The sequence below is a fragment of the Manis javanica genome, chromosome 5 (genome assembly GCF_040802235.1).
Source record: "Manis javanica isolate MJ-LG chromosome 5, MJ_LKY, whole genome shotgun sequence".
Taxonomy (NCBI): domain Eukaryota; kingdom Metazoa; phylum Chordata; class Mammalia; order Pholidota; family Manidae; genus Manis; species Manis javanica.
Window position 1 is genome coordinate 2,977,581 of NC_133160.1, and position 14,206 is coordinate 2,991,786.

At 52.6% G+C, this 14,206-nt stretch overlaps 1 long non-coding RNA gene across 4 annotated transcripts in view; it reads right to left on the minus strand.

Annotated features, from left to right (window-relative positions):
- The window catches only part of LOC140849740 (uncharacterized), a 183,756-nt gene that overhangs the window by 157,388 nt on the left and 12,162 nt on the right, over positions 1-14,206 (minus strand). For 2 of the 4 annotated variants that reach the window (XR_012131913.1, XR_012131912.1), the window contains exons 2-3: positions 12,009-12,626; positions 11,108-11,225 (exon numbers count right to left, since the gene is read on the minus strand). This is a non-coding gene — a long non-coding RNA (uncharacterized lncRNA). The remainder of the gene's footprint in view (positions 1-11,107; positions 11,226-12,008; positions 12,627-14,206) is intronic. The other 2 variants (XR_012131914.1, XR_012131915.1) reach the window with 1 other exon arrangement.

The following is a 14,206-nucleotide window of genomic DNA, read 5'->3' on the forward strand; positions in this document are numbered from 1 at the left end:
TCCTACAGTATGGGAGAATATATTCATCAATGACAGGGTTGATATCTAAAATATGTAAAGCAGTCATGCACCTCAACAAACAAAAAGCAAATAATCCAATTAAAAAATGGGCAGGGGAGCTGAACAGACAGTTCTCCAAAGAAGAAATTCAGATGGCCAACAGACACATGAAAAGATGCTCCACATCGCTAGTCATCAGAGAAATGCAAATTAAAACCACAATGAGATATCACCTCACACCAGTAAGGATGGCCACCATCCAAAAGACAAACAACAGCAAATGGTGGCGAGGCTGTGGAGAAAGGGGAGCCCTCCTTCACTGCTGGTGGGAATGTAAATTAGTTCAACCATGTGGAAAGCAGTATGGAGGTTCCTCAAAAAGCTCAAAATAGAAATACCATTTGACCCAGGAATTCCACTTCTAGGAATTTACCCTAAGAATGCAGCAGCCCAGTTTTCAAAAGACATATGCACTCCAATGTTTATCACAGCACTATTTACAATAGCCAAGGAATGGAAGCAACCTAAGTGTCCATCCGTAGATGAATGGATAAAGAAGATGCGGTCATATACACAATGGAATATTTTTCAGCCATAAGAAGAAAACAAATCCTACCATCTGCAACAACATGGATGGAGCTAGAGGGTATTATGCTCAGTGAAATAAGCCAGGTGGAGAAAGACAAGTACCAAATGATTTCACTCATAAGTGGAGTATAAGAACAAAGAAAAAACTGAAGGAACAAAACCGCAGCAGAATCACAGAACCCAAGAATGGACTAACAGTTACCAAAGGGAAAGGGACTGGGGAGGATGGGTGGGAAGGGAGGGATAAGGGGGGGGAAAGAAAGGGGGCATCATGATTAGCATGTATGATGGGGGGCCACAGGGAGGGCTGTGCAACACAGAGAAGAGAAGTAGTGATTCTACAGCATCTTACTATGCTGATGGACAGTGACTGGAATGGGGTTTGTGGGGGAGACTTGGTGATGGGGGGAGTCTAGTAAACGTAATGTTCCTCATGTAACTGTAGATTAATGATACCCCCCCCCAAAAAAATACAGGCTCTGATAAATCTCATGTTACAACCAGAAGCAGAGGAGGATGTTTTTTAAGTCAGAGAAAATCCCCAAGAGTAGTATGATGACTGAAAACACAGGCTCCAGGGTCACGGTTTACACACCGGCTCCCCCAACCTATCCCTCAACCTGGCCAAGACCTGTGCTCTTGTCTGTATAGCCAGGACAAGGATGGTACCTGTGCACCTGGGTGGATGCTGTGAGGAGTCAATAAAAAATGTACATAAATGCTTAACCAGTAATGGGAATAACTGTGCAATAAATATTGCAGATAAGTGAGCGCATTCTTATTAAAAATAATAGCCTCAGCCTTTAAGCAGGCAGTGGGCACTTCCTCTTTCTTTGGAGCCTGCCTTTTGTCAAGTCTTGATCCTGGGAAAATCTAGTAGTCTTTTCGGCAACCTTTCCCACCATCCCCCTTTCCTCAAATCCCAGGCTTGTGACACACACTGACTGTCCTGCCCCTAAGGAGAGCAACCCTGAATTAATTAGCCCACTGCAGATAAACAGAGCTGGATTGAACTATCTCACTTAAAAGGGGGGTGAGTGGAGAGGAGCAGCGTGGTGGACCAGGGAACACGATGACATCTGGAGACTTCCACACATTCCTTACACTGTAGAGCGGTTTACTTTTGGGCTGGAAGGCCAGTCCACCTCTCAGTTTACAGGGGAGGGAGCTGAGGTCCCAGAGAAAGTGACTTGCTCAAGGACGATGAACAAATTAAAGGGAGCTGTGACCCAGGACCAGTTTTAGCTGATGCCAGCTCAGGTCCTCCCGCTCACCCCACCGCCTGGTGACCTCCGTTCTGTGTGAGACCATCTACTAAGACTCTTCCCGTTGCAAGTGATAAATTCTAAGCCAGACTGGCCTACGTTTGAAAGAGAAAGCTATTGCTTGCATTCAGCGAAGTTCAGGAGATTTGTCTTCAGGACTCACAGGCCCCAGACGATGCGTTGGGCTGTCAGGAAGCTGCCCTGCAGCGGCTCCTGGTCCCCACCGTCTCAGCATCTCGGTCAGGAGAAGAGCGGCAGCCTCCCCGTAATTCAAGCAAAACACTCAGAATTAAGTCTCCTTGCTGCTGATTGGCTTCATTAAGTGACATGCCCTTCCCGGAACACATCCTTGCCCCAAGGAGGTCGGTGTTTTGGTTGACAGGCCTGGGTCAACATGCTCAGCGTATAGATGGTTATTCGGGGTCCATCAGGGAAACAGAAACCAGCCCAGGTCAGCCTTGCATTCCGGCTTCTGGGCAGATCCAGCGGGAGGAGGGCGTGGCTTCCTGGTGTCCCTAATCCCTGCCTCCCTTCCCCCTCTCACTGGCTCTTCTGCTTCTCCATCACTGCGGAACAGCCTAGGCCTAGAGCAGAAGCGCGGGAGAGGTGGCACCATCAGGACGCAGATGCCGAGGCCGTGCTGCGGAGGTGGAGTCGGGGCAGGGCTGTGCTGTGCTGGCCAACGTGCAAGCAAGGCGGGGTGGCTGCCCAGTGGGAGCCACAGCCGGTGCTGGAGGCACCTCCCCGCGCCCGGGAGAGCAGAGAAGCCGGGCGACTTCTCCCCCAGCTCCTCTCTCCCATGCATGCAGCCCATTGGCTGAGGCCAGCTAGCTGGGAAGCGGGGCGCCCCGCGGTGCAGGGGAGAGCAAAGGGGGAGAGGGCCCAGGGGCAAGTCACATGGCCCGTCCTGCAGAGGGGCACGTGAATGGACGGGCGCCCAGCCTAGGTGAGTGGCGGCACCCTGGTGCCCCTGCACCTCCTTCCGATCTGGCTGCGGCCGGCACACGCGGGTGGGGAGGTCTGCCTTCCTCCTCGGGAAACTCCCCTGTCCTAACAGAGATGAAAGGCAGGAGGAATTGGGTGGGGTTGAAAAGTAACTGTTGCACAACAACATGAAGGTACTTAATGCCACTGAAATGTACACTTAAAAACTGGTAAAATGGCAAATTTTATGTTATGTGTGTTTAACCACAATTAAAAAAACAAAAGCAAAAAAAATGAAAGGCTAAAATTATAAACATCTATCCAACCTTAAGTGATGGGGTAGAAATGTTGAAAATATTACAGGCATTTTTTATTTTCCTGTGTAAATAATGTATTTTCTAAGTTTTATACAAAAAGTACCAGTTTAACATTAGAAAAGTTATGAACACATACTGGTTTTGTAGACAGTTTCAGAATTCCTTATGGCTTTTAACAGCAAAATTCTGTGCCATAACTATAAACCTTCAACTGATAATGAAAAACTGTAAAAAAAAAAAAAAACTATTAGGGAACCACTAATATTGATTCACTGCTCACCACACAGCACCAAGGGAGGCACTTCTCATTCATTCCCTCATTTACTGAAGCCAGACGGACTCACGAGCACCTACTACGGGATAGTTCCAGGCACAGGGTTACCACAGTGACCACAGTGAGGTCCAGGCTCTCCCCTGGTGGTCTCCCCATGGACAAGTGCTGTGCAGAACAACAGTGCAGGCCGAAAGGGTCAGGGCATGCCAGAGACAGGGTGCAGGGTGTCATTTTAGATATGATCCCAGGGACATGCTCTCTGATGAGGTGGCATTTGAGCTGAGACAGAGCCAGGGAAATGAAGAACCAGCCATGAGGCTATCTGAGGGTGAGGCGCCCCAGACAGAGGGAATAGCACATGCTAAGGTCCTGAGGCAGGAGCCGCACAAGGAGACCACTGGGCTGCAAGGGTTAGTAAGGGGAATGGTCAGAGACAAGGCAGAAGCCAGATCCCAGGGGGTCTCAGGGGTCAAGGCATGGACATAATTTCCCTCTATCAGGTGGGGTGCCATGAGGGCTTTTGGGCAAAGGGGCAGCGCAATCACACTCAGACATGTCAGAAAGCATGATTCTGGCTGCTGTGAGGCAAAGGGAATGGCGGGCAAGATGGGGCATCACCTCATTAGTCTCCCTCCCCACCCTCTCCAGGATTGGCCTCGAGCCCATAGACAGCTGGAACCTGACCCCGACCCCCAACAGCCTCCCAGAGCCCAGTCACAGCAGCAACCCCTATGCACACTGCAGCATCCAGTGGAGGGACCCCGCCAGGGCAAAGACCTCACCCTGCTCCTCGCCTGGACTCCTGCACACAGGCACGCGCGTGTCAGAAACGCAGTGCGATCCAGCTGCCACCCTTTTGTGGAAGTGCCAGCGGGCTGACCCCCCATGCTTCAGGCCTCCCTTGATCCCAGCAGCCACGAGCACTGGGCTGAGAGTCACCCCAAGCAGATGCCCCAAGAGGAGGTACCTAGCATTTCAGAGTGGGGCTCTGGAGCCCCAAGATCCAGGCTCAGCTCAACCACATCCTGTCCTAGCAAATGAGCTTGGGTGAGTCTGCAAACGGCTTTGGGCCTCAGCTTCCTCGGCTGTAAAATGAGTACAAGAATGCGTGCCTGCTGTCGGAGGACCGCCTGAGATGATGAGCGTAAGCTGTCTGCTTGGTGCCTGGGCACAGCCCCGCCACCAGTAAAGAAGTGCCATCATCAGTATAAACAGACTAACACGACTGTCAGTGAGGTCCTGAAAGCCACGGCCCCTAATTTAACCTCGTGCTTTAAGTCCATAACAGCTAACATGAGCCTGACCAGGTGCCTCGCCCCACTAGGGAAGTGACCTTCAGGACGACAGAAGGGACAGCACAGTGTCTGCAGCTGTTCATGACTCAAAACAAGCCTTTTGGTTTTTTTGGTTAGAAGTATCATGAAAATGCATTATTACTACCCACAGGCCTCCCATGACATGTCTAAGTCACATGCTCTAATTCAAGTTTCCTAATGTCACATCTGCCTTGCCCACTGCTATTAATCATGGAGTGACCCTCCTGTGAAGACGCTGAGCTCGGTTTAGGGGGCCTTTCCTCGCCCTCCTCCCCAGCCCCTGCTCCTTAGCCACTTGCTCTCTCTGGGCAGGCTGGGCCCTCCGTGTCCTTGAGGAATGGACCCTCTGAGGACCCACGGTGGAAGCAGGACCCCTTGGGCGGAGGGGATCACCTGCAGAGGAACTGAATAGACACATGGTCGCTGGACGAGGACAGCCCTCCACCCTGACCCGCTCCTAGGAGGGCTTCCTGCCTCCCCTCTCCACCGAGCCCCTCCGTGGCCCAGAAAAGGGCTTGACCTCCCCAAGAGCAGGAAGAGTTCAGGTCTGAGCTCAAGACACAAATCCAAATGTATCCGGCACAGCAAGCTTCCCAAGCCCCTGAAACCAGACATGAAAAGCGCCCTGGATGAGGCAGCTGTGAGTGGAGAAAGCCCACGGGCAGCAGCACAGGGCTCGAGCACTTGTGGCCCCACATCACCCTGCTCGTGCCCACCCAGCCCCAAGGCAGCCCTCACCAGCGCCCATCCAAACCGAGGATCTGCCCGCAGGCCCACCCCCACCCAGACCGCATGTGTCAACACCCAAGACACGCTGGTGAGCCCCATGAAGGACCTTCAGGTGCACTGACTAGCCCACCTGGAATGAACCCCCATTTAGATGCCACACCCCTTTACTTTCCCTTAGGTCAATTTTAATCTGCAGATAATCCCCCACTTTTCCCAGGGACAGCAGATCAACTTCAGGCACTACTGCTGCCCCTGCCCCTGAGGTATATTCAAGGACCTGGGCTCACAGGTGCCAGATGCAGGCAGAAGTGGGGCCTCAGGGGCAGGACCCCAACCCAAGGCAGTTGGCCCCCTGATGCTGGGCTGTCACAGAGCTCCAGGGCAGAGGCTCGGCCTGCCCCTCATGGTGGCTGCTCCTGAGCAGAGGTTCCCCCAGGGCCCTCCCAGTGGCTCTCCAGGCCACCGCACATCATGCCCACATCTCCAGCTACCCGTAGCGACCTGTCTGGCACACAGCAGCCAGCACTGCCCACCCCCAGGAAGGCTTCGGCTTCCCTCTCCTGACAAGAGGCAATTTTTGCTTTTGGCAGAAAACAAACCACTGACACCTCCCTTTTCTAGAGAGGAGAGGCTTAGCCTGCCACGTGAGAGGTGAGAGGTGGCAGGGGGCCACGGGTACCAAACACGAGGAGGGCTGTTCTCCAGCCTGCAGGACCTCATCCAACCCCTCATGTGGGGAGATTCCACCTCGCACGCATAAAGCCCTTTGATGCGTCAAGAATTCCCACACACAGCCCAGCTCCTGCCCCTGAGTCTGAAACACGCTGGGGAAGAGGTCCAACAGCAGTGTGCTGAGGCAGGGGCTTTAAACATTTATTCACCCAATTCAAAGCCATCTTCAAGTGTCCTCTCCTACAAATGTGCTGTGTGCTGGCCTGGTGCAGGCCCTGGGGACTCTGCAGTGAGCAAGACAGTCCTTCCCAGGTGAGGCTTTAGCTTTGCAGGACACTGACCCCAAGGGAGAATCAGGGCGCAGCAGAAGTGAGTCCTGGGTCATGCAAGGTACAGGGCCACGCATCAGCAGCCGCAGTCTGGGTCAAGAGACTGGAGTCGGGGTCAGAACCTGGGCTGGAGGCTGAGATGCTTGCATCTCAACCCTGGCTCTTCATTTACCCCTCAGCATGTCAGTTTCCCCTTCTGCAAACTGCACACGATGTTATCTATGCCATAGCATTACTAGAAGGATTAAAGAAGCCAGCACTGCCAGGTGCTTGGGGGACTACGTGGCACACAGCGAGGGCTTTAAGGGTCTGCTTTCCTATGACTCAGGGAGGTCCCCACCGAAGACCCAGCTGTCAGGGTGAGACCCGGCAGCTGAGCACACGCTGGCCAGACAAGTGAGCAGAGAAGGGTGCTCTGGGTGGGGGGTCAGCATGGGTGAAGGCTGAGTGTGAGGAAGACCCAGAGGAAAACAAGGAGATTGAATTAGGGAGGCAGGGACAGGGTGGGAGATGGGGGCGAGGAAGTTGGTGAGGACCAGACCTCCAGGGCCTCAGACCACATGAGAACCTTGAACTTTGACCTGAGAGGCCATGGATGGGTTTCCAGTAGGGGTTGGCTAGATGCCATTCTGACTGCTACACGGAAAACAAATTGACAGGAAACCAACCAATCAGGAGACTGTGGAAGCTGTCAACGGAAGATAGGATGGCAGCATGGTCCGGAGAGTTGATGGTGGAGATAGACAGAGGGTGCGGATTCAAGAGACAGCGCGGAATTGGAAGAGGTGGTGTTTGGCGAGTGAGTAGATATGTGGGGTGGAAACGATGCTGAGGCGTCACCTGCTTGGGAGGCTGGGTAGGTAGTGGCGCCATTCACTGGGCTTCATAGAAGTCATCTTTGAGGGCGTTATCTGGCCTGGCCTGGCCATGTGGCATCCAAAGGGAGAAACTGACTAGGTAGTTGGATGCAGAATTTTGAACTTGAAGGAGTGGACAACACAATTCATGCGCTGTTGAAACTACACAGGAAGGCTCTTTATTAAGCTTGGAATTGGCCATCACGCTGCCGGCACTTGCTGGGTACCAAGCCCTGCAGTACCAGGTTCACCGATGAATAAACATCAGGGGGTCCCACTCTCACTGGCCCCAAAGTCATTCTCAGTCTGGCTTTATGGTGCAGAGTTTCTGAGGTTCTTGAGGAGCTTGTTCACCAGGAAGCCCTAACTTGACCCTGAGCTTCCATGGGCAGTACTCCCCCTCTCTGCAATTCTTACCGCGACAGACAGAGTCCACTGAAGGGTTCAGAGTCGGACGCCCTGCTTCTCCCCCTCCACCGCCTCCCCGCAACATGTAAACGAGGATGATTATTAAAAATTACAAGTGCTGTCCTTCCCACTCTGTCTCCCAAACTTCATTTCACAATGGTTGCTGACATCAATCATGTCAGACAGGATAATCAAGTTTGCATAATGGAGCAGCTCTGCAGGGGTCCCCTGCACATACACCCCTCCCAGCACCAACATCAGCAAACAGGCAGACCTTCCACTGGAGAGAAAGGGCACTTGGAGCGTGGGATGGAAAAGTCCCTCACCCCGGTACCCTAAGGCAATTGTGTGGGCTGGCTTCTCCCCCAAGTTTGACCCTCCTCAGTTGGGGGACCACAGACACATCATTGAATCACTCTATACCTCCATTTTCTCTGCTTTAAAATGGAGCTAACTTGGGGCGATTCTAAAAGAACCTAGATGTTGGAGGTTATATCATGTTATTGTTGAAAGAATACACTTAAGGAGATAGTTAAATTATTTCATCAGTTTATCAATTAACATGTCATTATCAGGTGTTTATCTGAGAAATAACTCATCTTTAGAAAAATAGATCAACACAGAGACTGCTGGGTTCTGGTATCTCCTAACATGGACTGTAGACAAAATACTAAAAATCCAAAGATCAATGACACATGTGGGAAAATGCAGTTAAAATGACCAGTAAATTAAAAAAACTTCTTGTTGCCTTTTGGTAAATTATACTTATAAAATGTAATTATTTGCAGTTTATTATGGACAGACAGGTTGGTCTCTCTGCCATTCGGTGTATAGTTTAAGAGACGGAACCTAAAATGAGCACATGGCTGCAGACTGTACTCCCCCCGGCCAGGCTCTGACACACTAGGTGTTTTCCACTTCCCTGACTTCCCACCCCCTGCGTCCCGGCTGCTCTCATCACTGATTCCTGTTCAGCCTTCCAGTCTTTTCCAGGACTTCCAGACAAGCTCTGCCTGAGCATGTCTGCTTTCCTTATGCAGCGCCTGACACAGGATGCATGTATACATACATTCCTTCAACAAATGAATAAACCAAATGATTGATGCAATAATAAAACCTAACATTTAGTGAATGGCCAAAACTTAGCATTCATGACAGGGGACCCAGAACCCTGCTCTCACAGCAGCCGAGGGTAAGGCACAGCCCTAAGAATCCACGCATAAAAAATCCACACAAGCCTCTTTCATGGTGTTCTGGAGGAATTCAAAGGAGGAAATGCTCAGACAGGCACTCGGTAAGCTCTAAAACACTGCCTACCCCCCTGCACCCCTGGTAAAAGCCACGCCCCAGAGGCTGGCTCTGTACCGCCCTTGCAGTGTGCCCTGATACACACCGTGCCCCACGTGGCCCGGGCTTGGCATGGAATCACATTCAGAGAAGCACATTCCAGCAACTAAAAGTGATAAGAAAGAACTGCAATCTTTTTGTTCACTTCTCTCCACATTTAAGAGGGAGCCTTTTAGTAACCCAAAGCGTCCCTTCTCCTCATTCTTTGTCCTCCCCAGTCACCTCATACCCCCGAGATTTCTCACCTACCAAACCCCAAATAAATCTCCTGGTACCCCAAAGTCATCTTCTCTTCTGCCTCTCGTCTGCCTCACGCCTTCCTTATGTGAATTCTCCAACCACCACAGCATCTTTGAATTTCCTTTCCCACTGCTACCTGCACCCCAAATTCTACTTAACACAGGTGAACCTGGGGCTGTCCCTGCCAGCAAGAATCCCTACAGTGTCCTTCCGTTGGGTCCTGCCCTCTCGACCCCCACCTCCTGAGTCACAGGGAGGGGGAGAATTGGGGTCAGCAAAAGCAAGACCATCTTTGGAGGGTGGAGGGCCCAGCAGGGAAGAAGGCCGAGGATGCTCAGCCCCGGGTCAGTCACACCCCGTCGGCTGCTGCTCCCCTGTCTGCGGCATTTCCCTTTGCAAGGAAGCTTCCTCTCCATTATCTCTGTGTCTCCAGGCCAAACCTGGAGGTGATTCTCCCTCTGCCCACATCTTTTTAATTTTTACTTTTAATTTTATTTTTAATTTTTCCCAGATGAGACTCAGGTAAGGAAGTAACCAAACAAGAGTCTCAGCAGTGAGGGGGCAGAGCTGGGATTAGACAACAGCCTCTGACCCTGGGTTCACCAGTGCCATCTCTGCTTATTAGCTGTTTACTAGCAATCTGGCATAGCACACGAGGGAGCTGATGCTATTCTCATCATCCCCACTTTCCAGGTGAGTAAAACTGAGGCTTAGAAATCTAAAGCAACTTGCATGAAGTTCCACAAACGCGAACCGACAAATCTGGCATACGACCCGCTCTGATTAATGTGAAATCCACGTGCTTCACCACCATGACACCTGCTACTTCTATTCTCCATGACACATGATCAAAAGTTTGTGCAGGCAGCATCACTTCTCTGTTCTCTGCTTTGAGTGCAGCGCTCACCCTTGAAATATTAAAAGTCCAAAAAAACTGGTCTTTGTGACCTTTCTCAGCACTTCCTTCCACACATGTACCCTGAGACAGTGGCCTCACACGTCTCTTCCACACTCTGCCCACCCCAGCCCTGGAAGCCAAGGTCGCCTAGAGTGTCTCGATCAGAGCTCCCAGCAGTTGGGCTGTCAGGGTAGGGCCTGATGGCTGCAGGTGAAGTTCAAGACCAGGAACATCCCCAAAGGCCTTATTTTAATTTATTTCTATTGCTTCAAATTAGTTCTGTAGGTCTCTGGGGACTTCTGTTTGATCAGAGAAGAAAAATGAACAAGGCTGATTTCCCCTAAGCTCACTACCAGCGCTTTAATGAGTTTGGCCCTTGGAGTTTGGCAGGGCCCAGAGTCCTGCTCCCACCCTCGTGCCCTCAGAGCCTCAGGCAGCTGTGCCTGAAGCAGGGCAGCATGGGAACGACCAAACCGAGCCTCCTCCCGAGGCAGAAAGCCAGCACACAGAATCCTCATGAGAAGTTAAATCATGTCTTTCTGTGCAAAACCATGTCCTCGCCCTTCACACCCACACCCCGACTCAGAGCCGGACCCACCGTCCCGCCCCCGGTTCCTCAGGTCCTTCTACCCCTTCCGTCTCTCCAATCTCCATTGTGCTACAGCTGCTCTGAAGTCTCAAGAAAGTCTTTTTTCTTCCCCAATCAAAAGAGGAGAATTCTAACATCTTAAGTCTGGATGCCGCCTGTCAAGGTCACCTGGTGTACACCCCTGACTGCAGATGGGACCACTTTGAACTGGTCCAGACAAATGCGAGCTTCCTGTACACATTTGCTTAAAAAGGACATTCCTTTCTCTTTGTGTGGTTAGGGAGAGGCTAATTTTAACACATCAGAAGAAATATTTAAAGGACGAGCAACAGGTAGTCAAACATGCCGTCATACCTGCCTGCAGGTAACTGCGTAAGGAGTGGCCGGTCCTCACAGCGTCCGCAAGGGGCAGCCTTTCATGTTCTTGGTTTTGTAAGTCAGAAGCAAATGTTCCACACGTGCAGTCAGGGACCTGCGGGCATGACAAGAAAATTGGGGCAGGTGAGCTAAATTGATCTATAAATGATGATTGTTGGTAGACGCTTGGCCATTAGGGCTTCCTGGTCAACAGACCCTCACCCGGCCAGCCTCACGGGCGCTGCTACTGCAGGTGGCGGCCTGAACTTCCACATACTTCTTACCTTGTTATTCGAGTACCTCAACCATATGCACAAAAAAGAGGAGGAAAGTAATAGCGCAGCTTCCAGCCAGAAGAGAGACAGGCACTGGCCAAATTATAACACCCGCTTCTACGAGAGCCCTTCACCCCTGAGCCAAGGGTCTCAGGTCTCCAGAAGAACCCTGGGACATTGAGAGGAGAGCCATCAGGGTGCAGACGGGTGAGCCAGCTGCACAGCCAGGCCCTCCTGCGGGGACCAGAGACTCGGAAGCCACGGCGGGGCCTGCTCAGGGCCCGGGCCAAGCCTTCGACTGGGTGAGCCAGGCCTGCCACCAGGCTCCCTTCCCATCTAAGCTCTTTAAACCGACCTGCACGTCTGTGCCCCGCCCCGCATGGTCTGGCCCTGGTCTGGCCCTCAGTGTCTTTGAGTGGGTCTGACCAGGGGCAGTCACGACTTCCAAGGCCACTTGCCTTTGCCTAGAGGCATTTTTGGTGTTCCCATCTGGGGCAGGGGCACTGTAGGCAACCAGTGGGCAGCATCCAGGGGCCTCTAAACCCCCTGCTTATCATGCACGGGGCAGCCCCACCACAGAGAATGGTCCGGCCCCATGCATCAGGGGGTGGAGAAATCCTGACCTGGAGGCTTTGCTGGAGGGTCTTAGCACCATCACACTGGCCCTTCAAAGTGCTGGGAAGACACTCTCCCTGCTGCTTGCCAGCTGCCCCACACGTCAGACGGCAGTGAGGGGGAGCTTGGCCAGCCGGGGATGGACAGCGACAAGAAGAGAGAGGAGATGGCCGGGCTCTCCTGCCACCACCCGGGGCCTGAAACCACACGAGCAGCAAGGCCGTGGCCGGGTGCAGCCGTAGCTCACATGCTTGGACACGGCGTGCAAGATGCGGCGCTGAGGGACAGCATTCTGTCTCTGCTGCTCATCTGGAAAGTAGTGGAAGCGGGAGAAGGTGACTCGTGGAGTGCGCAGGATCGGTCAGGGTGATGCCCATGTAACCAAGGCAGGCAGGGAACTCTTCCAGACTCGCAGGTGCTCAGTGAAACCAAGTCACCACTGGCAGGGGCCAGCAGAACTGATGGGCCTTGTTCCAACATAAAAAGGCCAGGAAGGTGAAGGCTGGACTTTTCTGGCCTCCGTCAAATGCATTTCCTCCGAGGTCGGCTGCTGGGCATCAGCCCTTGCCACCAGGGCCTACTCTGGTTTAAAACCCAGCCTGGGGGCTCAGGAGTTGCAGAAGCTTCTGTGTAAGGAAAAAGGAAGCGTGTGAGGAGCTGCCTCATCAGACCACTGCCTCAAGCAGGCCATGGCCCAGCCTGCCTGCAGCTTGTGCGCCCCGGCAACCGCAGCTGGGGCCTCAGACTGACGAGTGTGCTGACACTGGACCAGCTGACTTTAAAATGTGCACACACTTCCATTCTATTCTGTCATGTCACTGCCACTGTCTTGATCCTTTTTAAAAGGTGAAATTACTCACTACGGAAGAAACTGGTGTTTCAGGTCAGCACACCAGGGTTTTGGGTAGCTTTACTCCAACTGCCTCTCAGCCCCACACCCGCTAAGGCTACACCCCAAGCTGGAGAAGCTGGGCCGGAGGATTAAAGGCAGCCACAGCAAGGGGGGGCACACAGCTGACTTACCTTGTCCCAGCAGAGAAAACCAAGGTTTTACACACCTCTGGCCCTAAGTAATATTAACAATAATTAACGTTTACTGGCCACCTCATGAATGCAGTGAGCATTTTACATGATTTATCACATCTCCTATAACTAAGATTAGGGTACGCCATAGTATTATGCCCCCTTTGCAGACAAGGAAGCTGACACAGAGTTAAATGACTTCACCAGGGTCACACCCCCAATTGGATGCAGGCGGTCTTGAGTCCCAGCTGTGGAAGCATAAGCTCTCACAGGGCTCACAGCTCCTTGGAGGATGAATCTCACTCATTCATTCATCACCCATCAGTTGAGTGCCATCCTTGTAGACGGATGTGCTAAGTGCTGGGAAAATGGAGACAGTAAGTCATCGTCCTTGGCTGCAAGAGACACACTCCATGTGGGACCAAAGGCAGAGCCCCAACAGTAACTGCCACAGATGGGGAGAGGGGGAGAAGAGGGAGCCCTGTGAGCTGCAGCCCCCAGGGGTGAGTTTTGAGGCGGGGAGTCCAGGGCTTGAGATGCCAGGAGCAAGAGGGGTCCGTCCTGGAGCCTGCGGACACCTGAATGCCGGCTTCTGGCCTGCAGCCCATGAGAGAGTGTGTTTCTGGTGTTTTAAGCCACCGAGCCCATAGCTGTTGGTTACAGCGGCCCTGGGAAACGAAGACAGCCCACCGCATGCTGCCTGCAGGCTCTTTTTCCTTCCCACCACACTGCCATCCTGGAAGGGGCATCTGCCTGCTCGTTTGCTCACTGCTCACTTCCAGGGTTCCTCCTGGACTGCGGGCACCAGACAGCGTGGTCAGACGCCGTATCCAGCACAGAGAGGGTACTTTGTAACTGTTTGTTAAGCCAATGACAGAGGACGGTGGCATAGCAAAGGCGCAAATCCGTCTTCTGACCTTAAGTGAATACGTCTCGTGCTCACATCCACAAGTTACAGAATAGACGGAAGGTCCACGGGCTGTGCTCGGCACCAGGGGCCTGATGGAAACCGCCAGATGGACCTGAGCGCATCGGGCCTTACCCGTGGCCCAGCCACGGGGTAAAATGAAGCACCCGGGATGAAATGGCTCACGGAGCCTGAAGCTGAGCTTCTTGGCCTCAGTACCAGCTGCATTTGGAGCAAGCCCATTCCTCACGGGGGTGGAGGCTGTCCACTCTGTGC